The sequence below is a fragment of the Zea mays genome, chromosome 8 (genome assembly GCF_902167145.1).
Source record: "Zea mays cultivar B73 chromosome 8, Zm-B73-REFERENCE-NAM-5.0, whole genome shotgun sequence".
Lineage (NCBI taxonomy): Eukaryota > Viridiplantae > Streptophyta > Magnoliopsida > Poales > Poaceae > Zea > Zea mays.
This window is the reverse complement of record NC_050103.1, coordinates 125478402-125488459: the sequence shown is the minus strand read 5'-3', so window position 1 is coordinate 125488459 and position 10058 is coordinate 125478402.

Sequence of the window (10058 nt, the reverse complement as noted above, 5' to 3'; positions counted from 1 at the left end):
TCCTCGTCACCACCCCGTGCTCGTCCTGTTTGTTGCGGAACACCCACTTGGTTCCCACAACATTTTGCTTAGGACGAGGCACCAATGTCCAAACTTCATTGCGCTTGAAATTGTTGAGTTCCTCCTGCATGGCCAACACCTAGTCCGGATCTAGCAAGGCCTCTTCTACCCTGAAAGGCTCAATAGAAGAGACAAAAGAGTAATGCTCACAAAAATTAACTAATCGAGATCGAGTAGTTACTCCCTTGCTGATATCACCCAGAATTTGGTCGACGGGATGATCCCTTTGAATCATCGCTCGAACTTGGGTTGGAGGTGCCGGTTGCGCTTCTTCCTCCATCACGTGATCATCTTGTGCTTCCCCTTGATCACACGCCTCCTGTTGATGAACCTGTTCATCGTCTTGAGTTGGGGGATGCACCGTTGTTGAGGAAGAAGGTTGATCTCGTTCATCTTGTTCCTGTGGCCGCACTTCTCCAATCGCCATGGTTCGTATAGCGGCCGTTGGAACATCTTCTTCATCTACATCATCACAATCAACTTGCTCTCTTGGAGAGCCATTAGTCTCATCAAATACAACGTCGCTAGAGACTTCAACCAAACCCGATGATTTGTTGAAGACTCTATACGCCTTTGTATTTGAGTCATAACCTAACAAAAACCCTTCTACAGCTTTGGGAGCAAACTTAGAATTTCTACCCTTCTTTACTAGAATGTAGCACTTGCTCCCAAATACACGAAAGTAAGATACATTGGGTTTGTTACCGGTTAGTAGCTCATACGAAGTCTTCTTGAGGAGGCGATGAAGGTAGACCATGTTGATGGCGTGGCAAGCTGTGTTCACGGCTTCCGACCAGAAACACTCGGGGGTCTTGAATTCTCCAAGCATCGTCCTTGCCATATCGATTAGCGTCCTGTTCTTCCTCTCTACCACACCATTTTGCTGTGGTGTGTAGGGAGCGGAGAACTCGTGCTTGATCCCTTCCTCCTCAAGGAACTCCTCCACTTGAAGGTTCTTGAACTCGGACCCGTTGTCGCTCCTTATCTTCTTCACCTTGAGCTCAAACTCATTTTGAGCTCTCCTGAGGAAGCGCTTGAGGGTCCCTTGGGTTTCAGACTTATCCTGCAAAAAGAACACCCAAGTGAAGCGGGAAAAGTCATCAACAATAACTAGACCATACTTACTCCCTCCTATGCTCAGATAGGTGACGGGTCCGAAGAGGTCCATATGCAGTAGCTCTAGGGGTCTTGAAGTGGTCATCACATTCTTGCTGTGATGCGCTCCTCCCACTTGTTTACCTGCTTGACAAGCTGCACAAGGTCTATCTTTTTCGAATTGCACGTTAGTCAAACCTATCACGTGTTCTCCCTTTAGAAGCTTGTGAAGGTTCTTCATCCCCACATGTGCTAAGCGGCGATGCCACAGCCAGCCCATGCTAGTCTTAGCTATTAAGCATGCATCTAGACCGGCCTCTTCTTTTGCAAAATCAACTAAATAAAGTTTGCCGTCTAATACACCCTTAAAAGCTAGTGAACCATCACTTCTTCTAAAGACAGACGCGTCTACATTTGTAAATAGACAGTTATATCCCATATGACATAATTGACTAACAGATAGCAAATTATATCCAAGACTCTCCACTAAAAACACATTAGAGATAGAATGCTCATTAGAAATTGCAATTTTACCTAACCCTTTTACCTTGCCTTGATTCCCATCACCGAATATAATTGAATCTTGGGAATCCTTATTCTTGACGTAGGAGGTGAACATCTTCTTCTCCCCCATCATATGGTTTGTGCATCCGCTGTCGATAATCCAGCTTGAACCCCCGGATGCATAAACCTGCAAGGCAAATTTAGGCTTGGGACTTAGGTACCCAACTCTTGTTGGGTCCTACAAGGTTAGTCACAATTGTCTTAGGGACCCAAATGCAAGTTTTATCATCCTTGCATTTTGCCCCTAATTTCCTAGCAATCACCTTTCTATCCTTTCTACAAATTGCAAAGGAAGCATTCAAAGCATGATATATTGTAGAAGGTTCATTTACTTTCCTAGGAACATTAACAACATTTCTTCTAGGCATATTATGAACAGCATTTCTCCTACCAACATTTCTATCATGCACATAAGAAGAGCTAGAAGCAAACATGGCATGAGAATCAAAGGCATTATATGCATTACAACTCCTATAAGCATTTCTAGGTTGTCTTCTATCATAGTACATAAAGGCATGGTTCTTTTGCACACTACTAGCCATAGGGGCCTTCCCTTTCTCCTTGGCGGAGATGGGAGCCTTATGGCTTGTCAAGTTCTTGGCTTCCCTTTTGTAGCCAAGTCCATCCTTAATTGAGGGATGTCTACCAATCGTATAGGCATCCCTTGCAAATTTTAGCTTATCAAATTCGCTTTTGCTAGCCTTAAGTTGAGCATTAAGACTAGCCACTTCATCATTCAATTTAGAAATTGAAACTAGATGTTTACTACAAGCATCAACATTAAGATCTTTACACCTAGTGCACGTTTCAACAATTTCTACACAAGATGTTGATTTACTAGCTACTTCTAGTTTAGCATTTAAGTCATCATTAACACTCTTTAAAGTAGCAATGTTTTCATGACAAGAAGATAATTCGCTAGAAAGCACTTCATTTCTTTTAACTTCTAAAGCATAGGATTTTTGTGCCTCTCTAAACTTATCATGTTCATCATACAAGAAATCCTCTTGCTTTTCTAAAAGCCTATCCTTTTCATTCAAGGCATCAATCAATTCATTGATTTTATCAATTTTATTTCTATCCAATCCCTTGAACAAACTAGAGTAATCTATTTCATCATCACTAGACTCATCGTCACTAGAAGAATCATAAGTGATATCATTACGAGTGATTACCTTCTTCTCTCTTGCCATGAGGCAAGTGTGACGCTCGTTGGGGAAGAGGGATGACTTGTTGAATGCAGTGGCGGCGAGTCCCTCATTGTCGGAGTCAGACGAGGAGCAGTTCGAATCCCACTCCTTGCCAAGATGAGCCTCGCCCTTTGCCTTCTTATAATTCTTCTTCTTCTCCCTCTTGTTCCCTTGGTCCTGATCACTATCATTGTCGGGACAGTTAGCAATAAAATGACCAAGCTTACCGCATTTGAAGCACGAACGCTTCCCCTTGGCTTTGGTCTTGCTTGGCTGTCCCTTGCGACCTTTAAGCGCCGTCTTGAATCTTTTGATGATGAGGGCCATCTCTTCATCATTAAGTTCGGCCGCCTCAATTTGTGCCACCCTGCTAGGTAGCGCCTCCTTGCTTCTTGTTGCCTTGAGAGCAAGGGGTTGAGGCTCGTTGATCGGTCCATTCAAGGCGTCGTCCACGTATCTTGCCTCCTTGATCATCATCCGCCCGCTTACGAATTTTCCGAGTACCTCCTCGGGCGTCATCTTCGTGTACCTAGGATTCTCACGAATATTGTTCACGAGATGAGGATCAAGAACGGTAAATGACCTTAGCATTAGGCGGACGACGTCGTGATCCGTCCATCACGTGCTTCCGTAGCTCCTTATTTTGTTGATAAGGATCTTGAGCCGGTTGTATGTTTGCGTCGGCTCCTCGCCCCTTATCATCGCGAATCGTCCGAGCTCGCCCTCCACCAACTCCATCTTGGTGAGTAAGGTGACATCATTCCCCTCATGAGAGATCTTGAGGGTGTCCCAAATTTGCTTGGCATTGTCCAAGCCGCTCACCTTGTGATACTCGTCCCTGCACAAAGAGGCTAGCAACACAGTAGTAGCTTGTGCATTTTTATGGATCTGTTCATTAATAAACGAAGGACTATCCGAGCTATCAAATTTCATTCCACTTTCCACAATCTCCCAAATGCTTGGATGGAGAGAAAATAGGTGTGTACGCATTTTGTGACTCCAAAATCCGTAGTCCTCTCCATCAAAGTGAGGAGGCTTGCCAAGTGGAATGGGGAGCAAATGAGCATTTGAGCTGTGCGGAATGCGCGAATAATCAAAAGAAAAGTTTGAGTTAACCGTCTTTTGTTTGTCGTAGTCGTCGTCCTTGTGGGAAGAAGTAGACTCGTCGCTGTCGTAGTAGACGATCTCCTTGATACGTCTTGTCTTCTTCTTCTTCCCATCTTTACGTCTGTGGCCCGAGCCAGAGTCGTTGGATTTGTCATCTTTTGGCTCGTTGACGAAGGACTCCTTTTCCTTGTCGTTGATCACGATTCCCTTCCCCTTAGGATCCATCTCTTCGGGCGGTTAGTCCCTTTCTTGAAGAGAACGACTCTGATACCAATTGAGAGCACCTAGAGGGGGGGTGAATAGGTGATCCTGTAAAACTTAAACTTATAGCCACAAAAACTTGTTAAGTGTTAGCACAATAAATGCCAAGTGGCTAGAAAGGAGTCTCAACAAAACACAATACCACAAGAGATCAATCACAGAGACGACACATTGGTTTATCCCGTGGTTCGGCCAAGACCAATGCTTGCCTACTCCACGTTGTGGCGTCCCAACGGACGAGGGTTGCAATCAACCCCTCTCAAGCGGTCCAAAGACCCACTTGAATACCACGGTGTTTTGCTTGCTTTTTCTCAATCCCGTTTGCGAGGAATCTCCACAACTTGGAGCCTCTCGCCCTTACAATTGAAGTTCACAAAGAACACAGAGCAAAGGGGGAATGAGCAACGCACACAAGACTTCAAAAGATCAGAGCAACAACACGCACACAAGTCGCAACAAGAGCTCGCAACACAACTCAAGGAGTTCGCAACTCAACAAGAGCTCTAGATGCTATCACAATGAAACGAATGCGTGAGATCGATGTCTTGGTGCTTAGGAATGTTGTAGGAATGCTTGGTGTCCTCCTCCATGCGCCTAGGGGTCCCTTTTATAGCCCCAAGGCAGCTAGGAGCCGTTGAGAACAAATCTGGAAGGCCATCCTTGCCTTCTGTCATCAGGCGCACCGGACAGTCCGGTGCACACCGGACAGTGTCCGGTGCCCGATTCCTTTCCTTAAATGGCGAAGCCGACCGTTGCAGATCTGGGAGCCGTTGGCGCACCGGACATGTCCGGTGCACACCGGACAGTCCGGTGCCCCCTTCCGACCGTTGGCTTGGCCACGTGTCGCGCGCAGAATCCGCGGCGGACCGTTGGCCCGGCCGACCGTTGGCTCACCGGACAGTCCGGTGCACACCGGACAGTCCGGTGAATTTTAGCCGTACGCCGTCAGCAAATTCCCGAGAGCGGCCTCTTCGGCCGAGGCAGCCTGGCGCATCGGACACTGTCCGGTGCACCACCGGACAGTCCGGTGCTCCAGACCGAAGCAGCCTTCTGGCTGTACACAGCCAATTCTTTTCTTTTCTTTTTCTTCCTGTTTCCAATACTTAGACAAGTATATTAGTACACAAAACCAATGTACTAAGACTTAGAAACATACCTTTGCTCTTGATTTGCACTTTATTCATCCATGGCATAAATTCACATTTAAGCACTTGAGTTGGCACTCAATCACCAAAATACTTAGAAATGGCCCAAGGGCACATTTCCCTTTCAGAAGCGCCATGCCGGCAATTTCGAGCTAGCAGAGACGGTCAAATCCGTCCCTCTCGACCCTAGCAACGACGCCTCCAAGCAGATACGGATCGGCTTCGAGCTCGACCCCAAATAAGAAGCGGTGCTCATCGACTTTCTCCGCGCAAACGCCGAAGTCTTTGCGTGGAGTCCCTCGGACATGCCTGGCATACCGAGGGAGGTCGCCGAGCACTCACTAGATATCCGAGCTGGAGCCCGACCCGTGAAGCAGCCTCTGCGCCGATTCGACGAAGAAAAGCGCAGAGCCATAGGCGAGGAGATCCACAAGCTGATGGCTATAGGGTTCATCAAAGAGGTATTCCATCCCGAATGGCTTGCCAACCCTGTGCTTGTGAGAAAGAAAGGAGGGAAATGGCGGATGTGTGTAGACTACACTGGTCTGAACAAAGCATGTCCGAAAGTTCCTTATCCTCTGCCTCGCATCGATCAAATCGTGGATTCCACTGCTGGGTGTGAAACCCTGTCTTTCCTCGATGCCTACTCAGGGTATCACCAAATCAGGATGAAAGAGTCCGACCAGCTCGTGACTTCTTTCATCACACCTTTCGGCATGTACTGCTACGTTACTATGCCGTTTGGTTTGAGGAATGCGGGTGCGACATACCAAAGGTGCATGAACCACGTGTTCGGCCAACACATCGGTCGAAAGGTCGAGGCTTACGTCGATGACATCGTAGTCAAGACGAGGAAAGCCTCCGACCTCCTTTCCGACCTTGAAACGACATTCCGGTGTCTCAAGGCGAAAGGCGTAAAACTCAATCCCGAGAAGTGCGTCTTCGGAGTCCCCCGAGGCATGCTCTTGGGGTTCATCGTCTCCGAGCGGGGCATCGAGGCCAACCATCGAGGCCAACCCGGAGAAAATCGCGGCAATCACCAACATTGGGCCCATCAAGGACTTGAAAGACGTACAGAGGGTCATGGGATGCCTTGCGGCTCTGAGCCGCTTCATCTCGCGCCTCGGCGAAAGAGGTCTACCCCTGTACCACCTCTTAAGAAAGGCCGAGTGCTTCACTTGGACCCCTGAGGCCGAGGAAGCCCTCGGGAACCTAAAGGCGCTCCTCACGAACGCGCCCATCTTGGTGCCCCCCCGCTGCCGGAGAAGCCCTCTTGATCTACGTCGCCGCTACCACTCAGGTGGTCAGCGCCGCGATAGTGGTTGAGAGACGAGAAGAGGGGCATGCATTGCCCGTCCAGAGGCCGGTCTACTTCATCAGCGAGGTACTGTCCAAGACCAAGATCCGCTACCCACAAATTCAGAAGCTGGTGTACGCGGTGATCCTGACGCGGCGGAAGTTGCGACACTACTTCGAGTCTCATCCGGTGACTGTGGTGTCATCCTTCCCCTGGGGGAGATCATCCAGTGCCAAGAGGCCTCGGGTAGGATTGCAAAGTGGACGGTGGAAATCATGGGCGAGACAATCTCGTTCGCCCCTCGGAAGGCCATCAAGTCCCAAGTCTTGGCGAACTTTGTGGCTGAATGGGTCGACACCCAGCTTCCAGCGGCTCCGATCCAACCGGAACTCTGGACCATGTTTTTCGATGGGTCGCTGATGAAAACAGGGACAGGCGCGGGCCTGCTCTTCATCTCGCCCCTCGGGAAACACCTCCGCTACGTGCTACGCCTCCATTTCCCGGCGTCCAACAACGTGGCTGAGTACGAGGCTCTGGTCAACAGGTTGCGCATCGCCATCGAGCTAGGGGTCCGACGCCTCGACGCTCGCGGTGACTCGCAACTTGTCATCGAACAAGTCATGAAGAACTCCCACTGCCGCGACCCAAAGATGGAAGCCTACTGCGACGAGGTTCGGTGCCTCGAAGACAAGTTCTACGGGCTCGAGCTCAACCACGTCGCCCGATGATACAACGAGACTGTGGACGAGCTGGCTAAGATAGCCTCGGTGCGAACAACGGTTCCCCCGGACGTCTTCTCCCGAGACCTACATCAACCCTCAGTCAAGACCGACGACACGCCCGAGCCCGAGAAGGCCTCGGCCTAGCCCGAGGCACCCTCGGCTCAGCCCGAGGCACCCTCAGCCCAGCTCGAGGCACCCTCGGCTCAGCCCGAGGCACCCTCGGCCCCCGAGGGTGAGGCACTACGCGTCGAGGAAGAGCGAAGCAGGGTCACGCCTAATCGAAACTGGTAGACTCCGTACCTGCAATATCTCCACCGAGGAGAGCTACCCCTCGACCGAGCCGAAGCTCGGCGATTGGCGCGGCGCACCAAGTCGTTCGTCTTGCTGGGGGACGGGAAGGAGCTCAACCACCGCAGCCCCTTAGGCATCCTCCAGCGATGCATATCCATCGCTGAAGGCTAGGAGCTCTTACAAGAAATACACTCGGGGGATTGCGGTCATCACGCAGCGCCTCGAACCCTTGTTGGAAACGCCTTCCGACAAGGTTTCTACTGGCCGACCGTGGTGGCCGACGCCACTAGAATTGTCCGCACCTGCCAAGGGTGTCAATTCTATGAAAGGCAGACACACTTGCCCGCTCAGGCTCTGCAGACGATACCCATCACCTGGTCGTTTGCTGCGTGGGGTCTGGACCTCGTCGGTCCCTTGCAGAAGGCACCCGGGGGCTACACGCACCTGCTGGTCGCCATCGACAAATTCTCCAAGTGGATCGAGGTCCGACCCCTAAATAGCATCAGGTCCGAACAGGCGGTGGCGTTCTTCACCAACATCATCCATCGCTTTGGGGTCCTGAACTCCATCATCACCGACAACGGCACCCAGTTCACCGGCAGAAAGTTCCTGGACTTCTGCGAGGATCACCACATCCGGGTGGACTGGGCCACCGTGGCTCACCCCATGACGAATGGACAAGTAGAACGTGCCAACGACATGATTCTGCAAGGACTCAAGCCGCGGATCTACAACAACCTCAACAAGTTCGGCAAGCGATGGATGAAGGAACTCCCCTTGGTGGTCTGGAGTCTGAGGACAACGCCAAGCCGAGCCACGGGCTTCACACCGTTCTTTCTAGTCTATGGGGCTGAGGCCATCTTGCCCACAGACTTAGAATACGGTTCCCCGAGGGCGAGGGCCTACGACGACCAAAGCAATCGGGCTAACCGAGAAGACTCACTGGACCAGCTGGAAGAGGCTCAGGACATGGTCTTACTACACTCTGCACGGTATCAGCAGTCCCTGCGACGCTACCACGCCCGAGGGGTTCGGTCCCGAGACCTCCAGGTGGGCGACTTGGTGCTTCGGCTGCGACAAGACGCCCGAGGGCGGCACAAGCTCACGCCTCCCTGGGAAGGGCCGTTCGTCATCGCCAAGGTTCTGAAGCCCGGGACGTACAAGCTGGCCAACAGTCAAGGCGAGGTCTACAGCAACGCTTGGAACATCCGACAACTACGTCGCTTCTACCCTTAAGATGCTTTCAAGTCGTTCGTACACCTCGTTCACACACAAAGTCTAACCATCAAGGAAGGGTCAGCCTTGCCTCGGCAAAGCCCGACCCTACCTCGGGGGCTAGAAGGGGGGAACCCCCTCTGCGTCAAAATTTTCCTCGAAAAAGATCTTTTCTGCCAGAACGTCTTTCGTGCTTTTCGACTACTTCGAAAGTGGGATCCAGAAAACGACGGAGTACACGTAAGCAGCCAAGGCTGACCGAGCCGAGGGACTCCTACGCCTCTGGGATACGGATACCTCACTCATCACCTTCTGCGATAAGTAACTCACGCTCGGATAAGCGATTCCGTGGACCGAACAAGTCTTCACGCTCGAAAACTCTTCTGCCGAAACGATTTTTCGAGCCTTCTCGACTATATAGATAGCAGAATCCTACGGACGAGTAAGAGTACACGTAAGCGGCAAGGCATACCGAGCCGAGGGACTCCTACGCCTCCGGGATACGGATACCACACTCATCACCTTCCGTGAAAAGTAACTCTCGCTCGGACAAACAATTCTGTTACCGACAAATGAGTCCAGATACTCGAAACAGGAGGAAAAGAAACGCAGCCTTACAACACGACGATAGTATGTTTGGGCCTCGGCGGCCGCAGAAAACATACGCACACTACAAGATGAACCAATCCTGCAGGCTCAGACGTCGACGGAAGGGGAGCAGCAGCACCCTCGGCGTCAACTCCACCTTCGACGAAGTCCGACCGAGCCTCGGACGGCAACGCGGTCGGAGGATCTCCACTCCGAAGGACGACGTCAGCGCCACGCCCGGGCTATCGTCGCCAGGGTCTCCTTCAGGAATCCGGCCTGAGCAGACGGCTCGGCCGGCCGCCCCGAAGCCTCAGCCAGCTGTCCCCTGAGGACACCAACCCGGCTCGTGGCCTCGGCAACTCGACTCCGGCGTCGATCCCGCCAGTGGACGGCCCGGCCAGGCTCCGGCCGACGAAGTCTTCTTTTCGAGCCAACTCTGCCTCTGTCCATGCTAACACCGCTGCCTCCGGCTTCGGCTCATCGAAGAGCGGCCGAGGGTTCCCTTAACTAAGTAAGAGAAGCC